Consider the following 18,436-nt stretch of genomic DNA (forward strand, 5'->3'; position numbering starts at 1 on the left):
GTAGTCCAATTTCCAGTAGGATTTCTTCAGGGTAATAGCTTCTTTCGAGCCTACACTTGAGGCTGCAGTCTCTGAGTTCAGCCATTATTTTCTTCTATTCTCTGGTTTTCTCCAATTTTCTGGTTTGCTTCAGTTCAGTTTCTTACTCTCTTTCTAGTCCCTTTAGATCCCTTTAGATAATTTTAAATTATCCTTTAGGTCTTAGCTTCAATATCACTTGCTCAGAGAGGTCTTTCTAGATTCTTTTCTTCCTACTACATTTGGTCCCTCTGCTGTATATTGTCATCATGCTTTCCCATCATAACTTTTTACACCTGATCGTAATTGTATGCTTCATGTCCGCGTGCCCCTGTAGAATCCATAACCTCTGAGGGGTCTCATGAACGCTGTATCCCCAGCATCTAGAACAAACAGTGCCGGGCACACACAAACCTCTTCACAGACGTGTGTTGAATGAAGGAATGAATGAACGAGAGTGAGTGCCTCCTTGCCCCTGCAGCTGTGGCCTGTGACCACTTGACACAGCTATTCGTATTTGCAGTACTCAGCCCAAGTACAAAGCAGCCAGGTCTCCTTTATCAAGCAAGCGTCAGGCAAGTTACTGATGTGTTTGCGGCTGTGCTAACAGCGATTAGGAAGGCGACCTCAAGTCTCTTTTAACTTCCAACTGGCTTTACTTGGAATTATTCTACTAAAAGGGAGATCTGGTTCTTGCTACTGATTATACCTACTCTTCCTTCTGTGCGGCAATCCCAGGAGGGGGAATTGTGAAGTAAATAAGTTTCTGTGAAATAATTTTTTTAAGTTCTTTCCCCAAATCCCACTACTATGAGTCTGCTAGGATCACATGCCAAATTTCTAGGTTTTTTTAAGGCAAAGTTCCATAAAATGTATGTGTATGTATATATGGGGTATCTGGAAGTTTCATACTGTTTTTAGAAAAATACTTTGAACAAATAATTCAGTAACCTACTTTGCCTAATTTCATGTAGTTTGACAAAAGTTTATTCAGCACCTTGTATAGAGGTCCACAATCCCTTATCTTAAACCCTTGGGTCCAGCTGCATTTTGGAATACAGACTTCTTTGAATTTTAAAAAGTGAATATGCTACCCAGTGAGGTCTGGGGCAGCATCCTGCAGTCAAACATTAATCCTCTGCCTTGAAACATTCACATTAAATAGGATAAATATTCTATAGATAGCTTCAAGTCAGTTCAGGTTCTGGTTTTGCTGCCACATAATTCTGGTTAGGTTGGGCCACAGATGAATTGCAGAAAACTTAGCTTTGGAATTTGAGGGCTCTGGAATGGCTAGTTCAAGAACTGTGATAGGTACACATCACAGCCTGTGTCTGAGCATCCCTGAATGCCTCCCTCCGCCCTCAGAACCACCATGCGGTCAAGCCACGCCTCTGTCACCTGAACCACAGGAGCCCCTCCTACTCAGTTCCCTAGCAATTCATTCTCTGGGGCGATTGTCCTAAAACAAGTTTTGTTCATATCCCTCCTCCGTGTAAATCCTTTCGGTGGCTTCTTATTGCCCTAAAGATAACGTCTGCATTTCTTAACCCGTCACGCAAGCTCAGTATAATCTGCGCCCGTTTATCTCCTCAGCCCTTCCATAGCCACTCCCCATGTTCCCATCAAACGAACATTTTTCTTCTATTCCATAGTCCCTTGCCTACTGGCTGTACCTTCTGTCTGGAAGCTGCTTTATCCTGCTTCTGTCCTTTCATCCCATGCCTAACTCATCTGTTTTTCAGGTTTTGAATTAGACGTCACTTTCAAGGAAATTTTTCTTACCCCTGGTTCTATACTAGATACCACCTCACCTTCGTATGGAACACCTTGTACTCCTGTTGCATTGTGATGTAATAATGCTGCTAATTCTCTGGAGCAGGTTTCTCAACCTCAACACTATTGACATTTTTTAAAAATACGCCTGTCTAACCTCGGCACTATTGACTTCTTTTTTTTTTTTTTTTAACACCTGGTGTTTAATATTCTCCTAGGCCTCTGACACTCGACCTGCTTGGCCTCTGGCCATCGTCCTCTGACATTTGCCCTGCTTTAGCAGTCAACTTATAGACGTGGTTCTAAGTAACCTGTACCAGGTCTCTCTACCTTGGCATTACTGACATTTGGGCCAGATAATTCTTTGTTGTGGAGGGGCTGTCATTGAGCATCATATAGGCTGTTTAGCAGCATCCCTGGACTCTACCCACTGGATTCCAGTAGCACCCCCCTCCCTTCCGCCCCACGTGACCACCAGAAATGTCTCCAGGCATTGTTAAATGTCCCTCGGGGGACACAGTCACCCCCAGTTGATCCACTGGTCTAGAAGGAAAGTTCTTTGAGGCAGAGGCTATGCTTGTGTGGATCTTCATAAACCTAGCTTGGCACACGTAGGTCCACTTAAATGTATTGAATTGAGTAACTAGGGGATGAAGGTACTGGGCAGGGAAGGGGATGGATGGATGGAAGATTGAAGAGAAAGGTTAGCTCTTTCAGGACAGGAAGATGAGAGAATATATGGCAAGTGCTTTTTGAGGAACTGAGCTACCACACAGTGGGCTCAGACTCTGTTCTGCCTCTTTGAACGACTACTTCTTTTGCCTTTTGGGCCATCCCGCAAGGACTTCTTTCTTGCGTTAGAGCTATAGGCACAGAATCTCCTGATTGCTCAGAGGCTTCTTAGAACCAACCAAGAAGCGTTTGTTAAAGCACCATGAGAGTAGTGGGCACAGCTGTGGGTCAGAAGCAACCCCTGCCATCATTGCTTCAGGCTAGTGGGAAAGACACTAGTGGGTTTTGTCTCTGTCTGGAGGCCCTTCCACCCCTCCCTTCCTGGTGTATTGCTATTTCTCCTATCCAATGTAAATTATATTAGGCCTTTCTATTATGTGGTCCCATGGCACCTATTCTTTTCCTTCATAGTATTCCTCACAGTTTTAATTATATATCAGTAGTTTTTTTCTATGTTTAATGTTTCTATTCATTGAGACTATAAACTCTGTGGAGGAAGGAACATCGTATGTTTTGTTCATTTATCTTTCCGTAGCTCCTGGCATGGTATCTGGTGCATTGTAGGCATTCAGTACATAATTTTTGTAAAAATGAGAATGCATGTGATGGGCCCTCCAAGAACCCATATTCCAGAGTAGGAGACAGTGCATACTACAATACCAAGTTCTGTACCAAAAGAGCAAGAAAGTACAGTGTTGGTTTTGGGAGTAAGATGGGAGAATAAATTGGACTAGAAGTATCTGGTTGACTTTATGGGAAGAAAATTAGAAAATACGGAAAACTAAGAAGGAAAGAAGAAAAGTTATGCATAGCCAGAGGCTCAGTATCAGAAGACAACCATTTTGATAAATTTCAGCCTCTGCTTCTTTTTCTCTTTCTTTAAAATACAAGTTACTTCATGCTTTTGAAATATTTCATGAATACAGAACAGTGTAGAGAATAATATAATCTTTAAACAGCTTAGTCAAATTTTAACATTTTGCTACCTTTGCTTTACATTAAAAGCTTAAGATGATATAAAATAAAATATTGCACGTGTATCATATTTGATGCTTCCTGTGTACCCTCCCAGCTGACATTTCCCCATCTTCCTTATGCAGAGAACCATCATCCTGAAATGGGTGTGTGTCATTCCTATGCTTGGCTTTCTACTTACATTACATGCATATGTATTAATAAACAGTGTATGTAGTTTGTGGATCTTGTGTATGTATTTCCGCAACTTGAGTTTTCATTTAACATTATGTATGAGATATATCTGTGTAGAAGTGTGTAGCAGTAATTCTTCCTTTTTGCTCTGTGGTATTCCAGGATTATACTATAGTTTATTCCTTCTCTGTCAGCGCAAGTTTTGGTTACTTTCATGCTTTGCTATTAAACAATGTTACTGTGAACATGTCTTCTTGAGCATATTTAAGACCTTCTCTAGTGTTTGTACCTAGAGGTAGAATTGCTGGTGCATAGGGCATGTGCATCCTTGACTTCACTAGATGTCGCCAGATATTCCCCAGTGTAGCTGTACAAATTTCAGTCCCTAACAGCACTGTCTGAGAGTTCCTGTTGCTCTGTATCCTTGCCAAGCCTTGGTATTGCCAGACTTTCATATTTTTGCTAATTTGAAATAGTGCATTTCCTTGATTTCTGGTGTGTTTGAGCATCATTTCTTATGTTTATTTGGCTGTTTCAGTTGCCTCTTTTGTGACTTTGTGTGTTTCTTTTTTTCTCTTTTGTGACTTGTATATTTTTTTATTGGTTTGCTTTTTTTTCCCCCTTGTATATCTTTAGTACTTTATATATTCTGGCTATTTATCTTAGTTGATATTTTGCGTTTCAAATATGTTCTCCCAGTGGCTTATCTTTCCACTTTCTTTATGGTGTGCTTTGTTGTGTACAAGTTTTACATTTTAATCAAGTCATACTTATTAGTCTGTTCATTTATGGTTGGTACTTTTTATACCATGTTTAATAAATTCCTCTGTACTCTGAGTACTTTGGGGTCATAAAGAGATCCTACCATATTTTCTTCTAAAAGAAGAGTTCTGCTCTTCAGCTTAAGTCTAATCCACATGGAATTTATCTGTGTGTGGGTATGAGATAGGGAACAATTTTCCATGTGAATATAAACTAGTTGCACGGGCCAGCATCTCTGATTGCAGAGCCCGTCTTCTCCCCCACTGGTTTGTTATGCCACTTTGTCTTTTGTATCCAGATTGCTACTATTCACGGGCTCTGCTCCACTGGTCTATAGTGTATCCATGTGTCACTTCTGCACTGTCTTCATTACTGTGGCTTTATATCTTTATATATTATGCATGACCCTGTGGTAAGAACCTTGAATAGATGGTTATGATTGGAATTTAAGGTCTGGTGAGAGACAAGTGGGTGGTTGCATTAGGAAAGTAGGTGGATGTGATCTGTGGAGGGTTTTGAGGAGAACTTTCAGGGCAGAGATTAGATCTGCCGTGGGACCCTGTGGGTTACTGGATGCTGACGGGGATCCCAGCAGGGACTGAGGCTGCGATCTTCCAGCAGCAGTCAGTGGTTTTTCAGAGGGGACTCAGGGTCTCAAAATGGTATTACCTGTGCATTCCCCACAAACTTGTATATGTGCCTTATGTTTTTTTTCTGGAGACCTTTCTATTAACTTTTCTTTAAAATGTTACCTGCTTAAAACCTCACCAGATGCTTCAAACTTCTATTACATGAGAAAGCCCTGAGGAACGAGTTATTATGAACATTCACCACTTGGATGTTACAGCCTTCAGTTGAAAACTGGTTCTTAGCATTGCCATTCTCTTTCTCAGTTAAAGTGGCACTTTTTTTTTTTTTAAGCTTTAGGCTGTGTTTTTTTTTTCTTCTCTACTTTGTACTGAATTGCATCAGAAAAAAAATGAATTCTATTTTTAAGTGCTATTATTCTTTTGAAGAAAACCTTCAATTTAAAATGTTTGTCTAAACTGCAGAGGGTTTCTGTCAACTGTGCTTGCTTCTACTAAGAATGAGTAACATAACCTTTTTTAGATTTTAGAGAACGAGAGCAATGTCACGATGTTCCAAATATATGTCGTTGTCTTCCTTCTTTTGGTGGTATCTGAACTCTTGTTAAGTAGAACTGAATTAGTAAGAATCAAATAACTTGGAGAAAATTGGCAGAATAAAGGTCATTAAGCCCTTATGAAACCTCTGGTGCTTCTGTGGTGTTTGAAAAATAACTATTAAAAGAGATACAGAATGAGGAAAGAAACCCCAAACCTGTTTTTTTTCCCAAAGTGGAAATATCTTTATTTTCTTCGCAGACTAGAAAAGTACAACACACTCACTATAAAAAAATTGACACAACACCAGAGTGTATAGAACAGTGCTACCCAGTAGCGCTTTGTGCAGTGACGGGAACGTTCTGTCTTGTGCTGCCAGTACCGTAGCCATGACTCACGAGTGGCTGCTGAGCACCTGAAATGTGACTGGTGTGACTGCAGAACTGAATTTTTAATTTCATTGAATTTTAATGATTTTAAATTTAAATAGACACATGTGGCTAGTGGCTACTGTATGGGACACTCAGAGCAATAGCCATTTGAGTGTATACTTCCATGTCTGTCCCTGTGCATCACTTGGTCTCTCTTTGCCTCCTGCCCATTTCTTCTCTTTCTTTGTCTCCTGCCCCATCTCTTCTCCTCTCACCTTCTCTGTTTCTTTGGCATTCCGCCTGCCTTACACACACTCTCCCTGCCTGCCCTTGGCTGCAGCCTACATGCCACTCTCCTTACCTGCCCCATTCTTTCTCTTGACTGCTCTGTGTATGTGTTATCTGTACACATAATCCATTCTGTTCAGTAACCACATTTTTCTACTTAATTATATATGTATATCATAGACATTTTCCCTTTTCAGTTCGTATAGCTCTATGTGGTTTTTATTTTCAGTTATAGCATAATTTCAGTGAAATGAATGTACCAATATTTATTTAACCTACTGATGGGCAATAGATTATTTTCAGTTTTTCTCTATAAATATTTTAAAAATAACTACACTTTTCCCCATTTTTTTTTTTCCCCCCTGTGTGTTCTTTGAGTACTTTGCTGGTGTGCATGGGCTTGAGTTGTTCAAAACTGAGAAATCTGCCTTTTGTTTTGTATTTTGGTACTTACTGGAATCCCCTTAGCAGTTCAGATAAAGACCTCTCTAGAATCAGTTACCTGCAGCCTCAAGGACCATTTAAGGTTGACAGTCTTTAACGATGCAGCGTGCTAAGGAGAAAGAGACTGTATGTCGTGCTAACAGGGGTGTCTGCTCACTGCTGTCTACCTCAGATAAGTCGGCGAGGGCAGCTGCCTCTACCTTACCTGGGGGCAGGTGTATGTAACAGCTGTACCTGGCACATCCTCTGCCCGGCCCTTCCAGAAAGGCCATCTTTGCTTCATGGTCAGAATTCCATTGGGGATAAATACTTGGGGTTCCAGGTCTCTCTTGGATTCGAAAGGAAATCTTAATTCCTACCCAAGGTTTAATGGAAATCCTGGCCTGGCGAAGAAAGAATGGTTATGTCAGCCAACAGGGGCAGCTTGGAGGGGGAACCTCAGAGGAGTAGAGGGCAGCAGTAGGGGTGGGTGAGGGTAAGCAGAATCCCTCTCTGGCTAACACCTCAGTTCTCTCCAGATGGCAGGTTTTTTGTTGTTGTTGTTTTGTTTGTTTACCATATCTCCCAGAATTTTCTGAAAATACTCTGTTGCCGCTCATCTGATAAAAACTCTTAAGTCTTTTTCTTCTTAAAATAATTTGATTAATGAAATTCCGTTTAACAGTTGCTTTTCTTATTTGGCAAATGGGTTTTCATGCACTAAATCTGTTTTAGAAGGTTTGTAATGTGCTGAGGTCATTTCCAAGTGATGTTCCAAGTGATGATTAAAGATTTTTAATCTTTATCTGAAAAATATTTTTCTTAAGGACAGTGATATATTTATAGGAAATAATTAAAATAATGCTGCTTGAAAAACAAAGGGCTTGCGGAACACAGAAACCCAAGCTCCTTCCCCTGCATTGGTTTAGTCATTTCCAGTACAAAAATTGTAACCCTAAACAATTACTTTCAAGGACTAAATTCTAAATCCTGAACTTTTCTGGCTACTTTAGGAAACAGCTAAAGAGATAACAGTGTTATAAGGAATAAAAGTACATAGACAGCTTTTATTTTACTGATGGTACTTAAAAAAAAAAAACTCTGGGAAATTCTTGTAATCACCAAGATTAGTTTGGGTACCTAGTTTTGTTTTGTTTTTTCTTTCAGAAAAAAATTGGTGTATATATATATATAGCCATGTTATATTGCCAAGTATCTAGAAATCCAAAGCCTGGTAAATCTCAAATGTTAGAGAAAACAATACAAAATATGAATATTGATTTCAACCTCTGTTACTTTTAGAGCTAGCCTGTATTACGCCTGTGTTAGGGAAATCTAAAAACCCTATTATCATTTATTCATCAGAATGTTTGTGTGTGTATGTGTGTCAGAACAGTTGGTAGGAATAAACTTTTTTTATTTGGAAGTTTGAAGTATAATTAGAAAGTCAAGAGAAGCTAGAAATGAGATTTAGCATGAAGTTTTTATGAAATTCAGATAATAATTGCAATACTTCTTACGTTATTTCACATAGTAGGGAACCAGGAATGTGGTAGACAAAATAATAGTACCAATTGCTAATATTTATTGACTACTTACTATGTGCTCAAAGCTCTGCTCTGCACCTCAACTCCATTCAATTCTCCCTTTAATCCTGTGAAATAAGTACCGTTGCCACCCCCATTTTAAACTAAAGATCCTGTGGCTTTGGAAGTTTAAGTGGTTTGCCCACCAGCTAGAAAATTTCAGAGCTGGAATTTGAACCCAGGCAGCCCAGCAAACAGAAGAAAGCTTCCACCACCACAGGTCTTGTATGACAAGGTCTCTCATGAAATATGGGCTGAATGCTGTGATGGTTAGATGAATGCATCAGCCAGGAAGCAACCATAACTAAAAACGAAGGCAGTGAGCAATTATTGAATGCCTGCTCAGTGCCAAGCACGATTCCAAGCACTTGACATATATTGCCCCATTTAATTTGCACCCCGCAAGGGAGATATCATTTACACCCATTTTACAAAGAAGTTTAGGGAAGTTAAATAACTCGCCCACAGTTGAGCTTCATGCAACTCATGAAGTCGGGATAGTGTGTGGTAATGGATTAATATTAATTTAAGATAGATTTTTATTAGTTTATTGCAAGGACTTCCCTAGTTCTCTTCAATATTTTAATCACTGACTAAGAAGAATATACAAAAGGCGAACAAATTTCAGATGACACAGCGTTGAGAGTATGTATATATTGGAGGATGGAACAATATTCAAAAAATTCTTTCTGTTTTGATTTGTTTCCTTTTTACATTCACATGTTCAAAGATAATAATAAAACAGTACTAAAAATCACTCTCACCTCTGGCAGCAGCTACCACATTGCACACCCCATTCACACTCACTCACATAGTTGAAAACGGCTCTACTGCTTTCTTGTGTCTTCATTCAGAGTTTCTTTTTAGCAAAAATGAATATGTTTATATTCTTCTTTTTCTCTTTTTCTAATTCACTGTTTCACTTACCAATAAATCAGATATCTTTCCATATCAGTATTACCCGGAGAGCTTCTCATTCTTTCTTACAACTGCGTCGTATTATATTGTATGGATGTACAATAATTTATTTAACCCGTTTCCTATTGATCATGACTGGAGTTGTTTCTGATTGGTTGCTATTAAAAATCATGCTGCAATGAATAATCTTATACAACATCACTAAATTTATTTTTAATATACACATATGTCAATGTTTCTGACGTACAGTTCTGATTTTTGACAAATATATAGGGTCGTGTAACCACACCCACAGTCAAGATACAGAACAGTTCCATCCTCCTGAAACTCCCTTGGCTTCCTCTTTGGTATCAGCCCCACTCCTGGCAGCCAGGGATCTGTTCTCTGTACCGGTAGCTTTGGCTTTCTTGCAGCATCCCTGTACTGAAGCCCTCTGAGGGTGGCTTCTTTGACTTAGCATAACGCATCTGAGATTCTGCCTTAATTGTTGCAGTTGTCAGTGGCTCATCCCTGTTACTGCTCAGTGGTGTTCTGTGATACACATGCACCACAGTGTTTTATTCCATTCAAACTGAAGGATGTTTGGGTTGTTTCCAGTTTTTGGCAATTATAAATAAAGCTCCTATAAGCATTCACACACAGATTACAATACTTTTTGAAAGCAGCCTTATTGAGGTATCATTTACATACCATAAGATTCACTCATTTAAAAGTGTAAACTTCAATGGTTTTTGGTAAATTTACAGAGTTGGGCAACCATCACTACAATCTGATTTTACATTTCATCACACCAAAAAGGAGTCTTTAACCATTTACAGTTAATCCCTATTCCCGTCTCCAACCCTGGAAAACCACTGATCTATTTTCTGCCTGTACAGATTTGTTTTTTCTGGAAATTTCATATAAATGGAATCATACAACATGTGTTCTTTGACATCTGGCTTCTTTCACTTAGCATAATGTTTTTTGGTTTTGTTTGTGTTATATCAGTATTTCTTCCCTTTTTTTTGGTGGCCAAATAATATTCCATTGGGATATACCACATTTTGTTAATCCATTCACTAATTAATGGACATTTAAGTTGTTTATAGTTTTGAGCTATTATGAATAATGCCGCTATAAACGTTTGTTTACAAATCTTTGTGTGGATTTTATGTTTTCGTTTCTCTTGGGTAGATAACGAGGAGTGGAATTGCTGGATCATGGTAAAATTATATTTAACACTTTAAGGAAATACCAAATGAAATGGTTTTCCAAAGTAGCTGTATCATTTTACATTCTCACCAGCACTGTGTGAAGGTTCCTGTTTCTCCATCCACATCCTTGCCAACATTTTTTATTGTCTGTCTTTTTTACTGTAGCCATTCTAGTGTCAAGTGGTATCTCATTGTGGTTTTAATTGCATTTTCCCTAGTGACTGATGATACTGAGCATCTTTTCATGTGTTTATCAGGCATTTGTATATCTTTTGTGAAATGCTTATTCAAATATTTTGCCCATTTTTAAATTGGAATTTTTTTGTCTTTTATTTTGAATGTTAAATCCTTTATATTCTGGATGCAATCAGTTCCTTACCAGGTAGATGTGATTTGCAAAATGCCACAGAATATTTTTTTTTAAATGAAGGTTCAGTAGTTTTTTTATTGAATAAATGTTTCTCCGTTTGGTGTATGCCTTTCGTCAATTTCTGGAGTTTTGAAAAGGTTGTTTTTGGCAATTTTGTCTTGTTTTATCATTGCCGTTAGAGACAGGATTTGCTGAGCTCTTTTCTCTGCCATTCTAGAAGTCTCACCTACAGTTTCATTTTGAACATGTAAATTCCCAGACGATAAATTGCTAGGTCAAAGAGTTAGTGCATTTGTAATTTTAATAGATGTTGAAAAATTTTTATCCATAAAGGTTGTACCATTTTATATTCCTCTAATTTACGAAGTAAGGCCCAGTCTTGCCAATCTGTGTTATTAAACTTTCAGAATTTTGCCAATCTAAATGAAATCGGTTTCTTGTAGTAGTTTTAACATTTCTTTCTTCGTGAGGAGGGTTGGGCATCTTGTCATATTTTAAAAGAACATTCCTTTTCTCTGAGCTTTATTCATATCCTTTGCTCATTTAAAAATCTTGATTATCGATCTTTTCCTTTTCTGTTTGTAGGAGCTTATTTCTGTGTATTGTAAGTTGCAAATACAGACTTCCTGGTAAGTCACTTTTCATCTTGTTTATGGTTTTCTTGACATGTAGAAGTTTATATGAATATACATATAAATACATATGCATATATAATTTATCCATCTTTTTTTGTGGCTTCAGGAGTTGGAGTGATGGAAAGGTTTTCCCCACTCCAAGGCTATGGAGGACTTCCCGTATTTTCTTCTATAACCTTTTTCGTCTCATATTTTAACCTTTAAATCTCTGATTCATGAGCCATTTATCCTGCTGAACTATGTTAGGTTTGGTTCTAACTTTTTTTTCCCCCAAATGGCTACTCAGTTATCCCAGTACCTTTCTTCAAAAAGTCCATGTTTTTAACTGTAATTTGCAATTCCAACTTTATTATATACTAAATTTCTATGCATATATGTATCTAATTTTTAGACATTCTCTTCTGTATCATTTGTCTTCCTGTCTCTCACTTCGTATACTAATATCATACTGTTTTAATCATTGAGGCGTTGTAATATATTTTAATATATGCTAGGTCTAGTAGCACGCTCTCCTCTTTTTCATTGGTTTTCCAGACAACTTCTGCTTGTTTTGTTTTGTTTTTGTCTTTTCCATAAGGGCTTTAGAATTAACTTGTCTAGGTTCCCGACCCCACTTCCAAAGGAAAAATAATCTTTTTTGTATTTTTATTTCAATCATTTAAATTTTATAAGTTGAATTAGGCAGAACAGACATCTTTATGATGCTGAGTCTTCCTATCCAATAATATAATACACTCTAGTTCTTCAAGTCTTCTCTGGAGTTCTTCAGTCATGTTTTAACATTTTCCTTATAAAGATTTTGTACATTCCCAGTTACATTTATTTCTAGATATTTTATCTTTTTGTTGCTATTGTTAATGGGGTTTTTTCTTCCACTACATCTTCTATAAACGGTTATTTGTGTAAAAGATCATAAGTGAGTGAAGCAATGGGCTGTATATAATAAGAGCTACTTTAATAGAGCTAAATGTGAGGCCCTGACCTTGGATCAAAACAAACAAAAAATCAGTTCAACAGGAAGAGGATGAGGAACATTGTGATTGGAGAAACCATTATAACAGTAGCTACTTGTGTGCTTACGTTTAACCTTCGTCATAATCCCATGAGTTGGGTACTGTGACCCCAATTTATAAATGAAGAATTAAGCTTTATTGAGGTTATACACTTTACTGAAGGTCATATAGCTTCTTAGTGATAGTGCTGAATTTTGTCACCGTATTTGTCTAACTCCAAAACCTTAACTCTGAACTGATATCCTGTACTATACCATTCCCTGTGGAAAAGGATTTTATTCAAAGTTTATACATATGAACTCACACCAAATTAATAAAAGCCTCACCAGTGAGTGACATAGTCTTCCTGCATTTCTCAACAGTTCATGTATACCGTCATTGGAGGACTGGATATAGTTCTGGGTCTCATAATTAAGAAAATGTAGATAAACTGTCTTTTAACTAATTCAGACTAATATGACCAGAATTGTGAAAAGTGAAACCATGATTTAAAATAAAATTGTCAAATGATGTAATAAGCTCACAGAAGACGGAGACTCAACTATGATTTTTTTTAGTATTTCCAGTATTGAAAAATTAATCGGACTTAGTCTTCATGATCCCAGGTGCAGACTCTGGGATTAAGGAGTACATGTCGCCTAGAGTAAATATTCCAGTTACTATTGTTGTGTAGCACATCACCCCAAAACTTAGTGGCTGAAACCCACAACAGTTACTTATCTTCTATGACCTCTGTGGATCAGGGATTTGAGGAGGGTTCAGCTGGGCAGTTCTGGCTTGGTCTCTGTTTTGGTTGCAGTCAGACAGTGGCTGAAACTGCAACAGCAAGGGAAGGTGGCTGAAGTAGCTGGTGATTGGCTGGGCATCTCTGTCTGTCTCTTCACTTCAGCTTAGTCATGGGCTAGTTTTGGTTTCCTCACCGTATAGCACCCTCAGGGCAGTCAGATGGCTTACATGGCATCTCAGCAGCTCCAAAGATGAATATTCCAAGAGACCTAGGCAGACCTATTATGACCTAATCTTGTAAGTCATGTAACATCCCTTACCCTGTAGCACAGAGTAGCACAAATTCAAGCAGAGGCAGCTTAGTCCCCAGCTTTTGATGAGAAGAATGCCGAAGTCACGTTGTAAGAAGAATATGTAGGGTTGAAGATAGTGTCGTGTCTTCTTTTTGAAACTACAACCTACTGCAGCGATGGTTTCCTTTCAGTGTGGGGAAGGGCATCGTGGTGGAATTCTCTGAGATGAAAAGGACTGCCTGTGGAGGAATGAGACATTTTCATCATTGGGTATGTTCAGAAGGCGGTGAGGTGTGCACAGGGTATGGTGGTTCTGATATCTGAAGCGATTTTCGTCCTCTTATACTCCAGTGTTGTAGAAATGCTTCTGGGAACGTTTAAGCTTAACTAGTTTGAACATAATAATAAGTGCTTTTTGAAATTTATGAATACCACACATTGTAAGGATAATGTGGATACTGTGCATTAAGATGTATATTATATCACTTTGTGAAAAGTTTGGAACTTTAAGAATATCTTTTCCAAAAAACTGAAATCAATAACCTAACTTGCCACCTTAACAAAACCAGAAAAGAAGGACAAACTAAACCCAAGGCAAGCAGAAGGAAGGAAATAAAGAAGATTAGAGCAGAACTAAATATTAAAGAAAATAGAGAAAATCAATGAAACCAAAAGTAGGTTTTTGAATACGTCAAAAAAAGGGGACAAAGCTTTAGTTAGACTAAGAAAAAAAGAGAAAAGATTCAAATTACCAAAATCAGGAATGAAAGTGGGGACATTACTACTAATGTTACAGAAATAAAAAGAATTATAAGGGGATACTATGAACAGCTGCATGTCAACAAATTAGACAACCCAGATGAAATGGACCAATTTCTAGAAAGATGCAAGCTACCAAAACTGACTCAAGAAGAAACAGAAAATCTGAAATAGACCTATAGCAAAGAAATTGAATGAGTAATCTTACAACTTCCCAAAAAGAAAAGCCCAGAACCAGATGGCTCCACCAATTTAAAGAAGAATTAACTCCAATTCTTTGTAAACGCCTCCAAAAAATAGAAGACAAGGAAACATTTAACTCATTCTTTGAGGCCAGTATTACATTGATACCAAAACCAGTTAAAGACAGCACATGAAAAGAAAATTAGACTATATCCCTTGTAAATATAATGTAAAAATCTTCAACAAAACACTAGCAACCCAAATCCAGCAGCTTATAAAAAGGATTATATACCATGGCCAAGTGGGATTTATCACAAGAATGCAAAATTGATTTAACATCTAAAAATCAATTAATGTAATACACTATATAGCAGAATAAAGAGGGGGGAAACCCACAATTATCTCAATGAATACAGAAAAAGCATTTGACAAAATCCAACACCCTTTTGTGATAAAAACACCCAAAACATTAGGAATAAAAGAGAACTTTCCCAGCCTGATAAAGGGCATCTGTGAAACACCTACAGCTAGCATCATACTAATGGTGAAAGACTGAAAGCTTTCCCACTTGGATTAGAAACAAGAAAGGATATCCACTCTTGCCACTTCTATTCAACATTGTACAGAGTGTCTAGCCAGGGAAATAATGCAAGAAGAGAAATAAAAGTCATCCAGATTAGAAAGGAAGTAAAACTATTTAAATGAAATGTCTAGAATAGGCAAATACATAGAGACAAGAAAGTAGGTTAGTGGTACCAAGGGCTGGGAGGGGGTAGTAACTTCCTGGCTGGGAAGTGACTACTAATGGGGGTGGGATTTCTTATAGATATGATGAAATGTTCTGGAATTAGATAGTGACGGTTACATACCTTGTGACTGTACTAAAAATCACTGAATTGTACACATTAAAATGGTGAATTTATGGTATGTGAATTATATCTCAATTAACAACAACAAAAAACACTTATCCACAACTGTTGTTTCACAGCTGATTGAAATTGCTGTTTTATGATGTATGCCAAAGTGTGTTTAATGGAGAGAAGAATTCACAAGTATTTTGAAAGGACTGTGATACACTGAGAATAGATTATTTCGTATTTAACTAACGGCATTAGAAACTTACGTATAATTGTACTATCTGCTAGAGTACTGTTATAAAACTCTGAATATTAACATTTATTTGGTATGTACTCTGACCTGTTATCTCAGAGTACAATATTAACGCATTTTGCATGAAGTTAGACAGTAATGAAATAATATCTATGAAGTAATTTGTATTAACAGACTCCAGAAAACTTAAAAAGATCGTTTCCAATTTGAAGTGCCCTTGGCATCAGCCTCAATTTTAAAATGTTTCGGAGTGGAACCTGTCTTATCCATCCTAAACTTGTTCGGCTTGCGGGATTACCAGCCTTCTCCAACCCCTTTGTCCCAGGACACACTGAATGGGCGTGATGAGGAGGTGACACTGAAGTCTGGTGATGCATTTCTGCTCTCACTAACGAAGTTATGTGCTAACCAGAAGTCAGCTGTATTTATTCCTAAATATGTTTATGCCAGTAGTAGTAGTAATCATAATTATGCAGTTTAACTAAATATTATGTAAACTGATGAACTATGAATGCAAAAATGTTACGTGTCTGGGACCACAAAGCCATGTTACTTAATACTATTGAATTGGGTGTGGGTGAGAAACTAAATAAATTGGGTTCAGAATTGTAAAAATATAGACACATGCTATGCTCAAAATCCTTTAAATTTTTGTTCTACTTTAAAGAAATGGAAACTAGGAGTCATAGATAGTGGTGGTTTATGCCAGAGAGCTGACACATCTGCAAAGAGATGGCCTTGACCCTGTGTTGGAATACTGGCAAACACATGGACATTTCTGCATTCTAACTTAAAAGAAAATGTCTTAAGATTTATGTGTATCAGTTGTAATGACTCCTCTATTAACTGAGTTTTTCAGTTTACCAACTTACTATCTGGCGTGGTTGCCTCAGACAAGAGGGTTTCTCTTCTGATTAATTAGGAACCAAAGAACTAGATTATAAGTTAAGGGGACTCGTACAGAGGAGGACTCATGGTCCCAGCTCTGCTACTTAACTAGTCAAGATAGCTTGGACAAGTAAATTAAACTTCATCTTTCTTCATGTATTTTAGAATACTTTGTTTAATATCTTTGTTTAAATTTAAATTCAGATTTACTGATTTCTAATATCAAGAAGTGTAAAGAGCTAGAAAACAGCAAGAAGAGACTGCCCTCCTTTTAGTGGCCCTTTCTCTTCCCCTTTCTTTCTCTGTTTTTCTCTTTCCTTCTTCCCTTCTTCCTTTTCCCTTCCACCTCCTCTCCCTGCCTTAGAGAACTCAGAAATAGGAGTACAGTATATTTTTTATCTGTTAAGTAAAACATTTGTTTAATCTGTTTATAAATATTTACTTCTTAGCATTTAGATCAAAGGCTAATTTATGGTTCAACAAAACTAGAGTTTGTTTTTAACCCAGTATTTGATAAATATGGAAATCATCTCAGCTTAAAATTAATCCTCCAATCAATTCTTATTCTCTGAGAATCACTCATTTTGAATAAACTTGGAAAATGCAATTGTTCAAGCTAAAAAGACTTGGGTTTTGGGTGTTTTACTTGGGGAACAAATAAAATTTTCTAGTTCTTTGTGTCTTTTTAGATAGTAATTTAAAAGCCACATGTGTTTTAAACTTTTGCTAATTCAAAATTTTATTTATAGATGGATTACAATGAGTATTTCAGAAACATTCTTTACGTAAATGTTACAGTACCTCAGAGTGTCTCACTGTGGAGAGTGTTAGGTATGCATTTTGCTCCATGTTACGTTCGTTTGAAACATGTCTGCAGTAAACAAGTTAAAAAAAAAAAAAATCATCACATTGGCATGTTTAGAGCTATAACAGCCACTTCAGGCACAGAAGAGCAGTTATATAACTTCTTCTATGTAGTGTATTGTCAGTGTTCTGTATATTTATAGTACATTTCGGCTATGTATTTAATGGCTACACGTAAAAATCCAACCGCTACAAATAAAAACCCTGCTTAGAAGTTGTTTATTTGAAAGAATTATAACCTGATGTCAAAAACGTGTCCTGTTTATGTGCAGTACATCTACAATTTTAGATTTCATCTTCTTCCAGTCTGGAGTGTAATTCCAGCTGCACCTTGAGTGTTTGCTCGAGGGGCACAGGAAGAGCAGAGTGTTTTCTTCACGCGCCCCGAAGCGAAGCCGGGGTGGGGGGGGTGCTGCTGCTCCTGTTCAGCCCTGGTCGCCGTAACTGCCTGATCGACAGGGTCTGCACGGAGGCATGAATGAGCCCGCCCTGGGCCTTCAGTGCGTGTGTGAAGGATCGTGCCCACAGAGCCTTCCACAGCCGCCTCTCCCCTCCGCACCACTGCCTCCTACCCTAGTAACATCTGTCTCTCCCAGTTATTTGCTCCAACTCATTTGAGCTTTGGCACATAAATATATTATTTTAGGAGGACTACGGGCTCTGAAGTCGGAATCCCGGTTTTTGCACTAATCTCTCACTTTTGTTTAATCTTTCCAAGCCTTGGTTTTCTCATCTGTAAAATGAGAGTAATACCTGCCCACAGGGAGGTCATTAGGGCAAAGTTAAGGAAAGCATAGAGTAAACTTAGTGCCAAACTGAGTACATAGAAATGTAGTAAATATTCTTCCCTTTTCTTCTTTTCATTTGTCATTTCCATTGTTTTGAATTAGGAAACCAGATCCCTGAGAGGTTAAGTGATTTGCTTCAAACCAAATAGCTGTCCCGTCAGCCACAGCCTTTCTCAGAGCTCCCTCTGAGGGGCCTGTAGTCTCTCACAGTGAACACGCACCTTCCCCACTACTCATCCCTGCCTGCCAGCTTTTCCAGCTGCCCAGGTCAGCCACCTTCAATTCTTTATTCTCCTTTACCTTTCAAATGAGCCAGTCATTCAGCCTTGAAATGTTGTCTCTGAAATATTTTTTGAATTTATTCCCCTTTCTGCATTTCCACTATCTTAACTTAGTCTGTCAGCTTTTCAGCATGAGATTTTTAAAAATGGGGTTGGCCAAAAAACTCATTCGGTTTCTTTTTC

At 37.8% G+C, this 18,436-nt stretch overlaps 1 protein-coding gene across 7 annotated transcripts in view; it reads left to right on the forward strand.

Annotated features, from left to right (window-relative positions):
- Window positions 1-18,436, forward strand: part of MRTFB (myocardin related transcription factor B) — a 197,266-nt gene that overhangs the window by 39,752 nt on the left and 139,078 nt on the right. For 2 of the 7 annotated variants that reach the window (XM_061209928.1, XM_061209927.1), the window contains exon 3: window positions 11,299-11,342. The exons of the other annotated variants lie outside the window; for them this stretch is intronic. The gene's annotated coding sequence lies outside the window, so the exon portion shown is untranslated. The remainder of the gene's footprint in view (window positions 1-11,298; window positions 11,343-18,436) is intronic. 7 annotated transcript variants of the gene reach the window in all.

Source organism: Eubalaena glacialis, chromosome 13, assembly GCF_028564815.1.
Source record: "Eubalaena glacialis isolate mEubGla1 chromosome 13, mEubGla1.1.hap2.+ XY, whole genome shotgun sequence".
NCBI lineage: Eukaryota > Metazoa > Chordata > Mammalia > Artiodactyla > Balaenidae > Eubalaena > Eubalaena glacialis.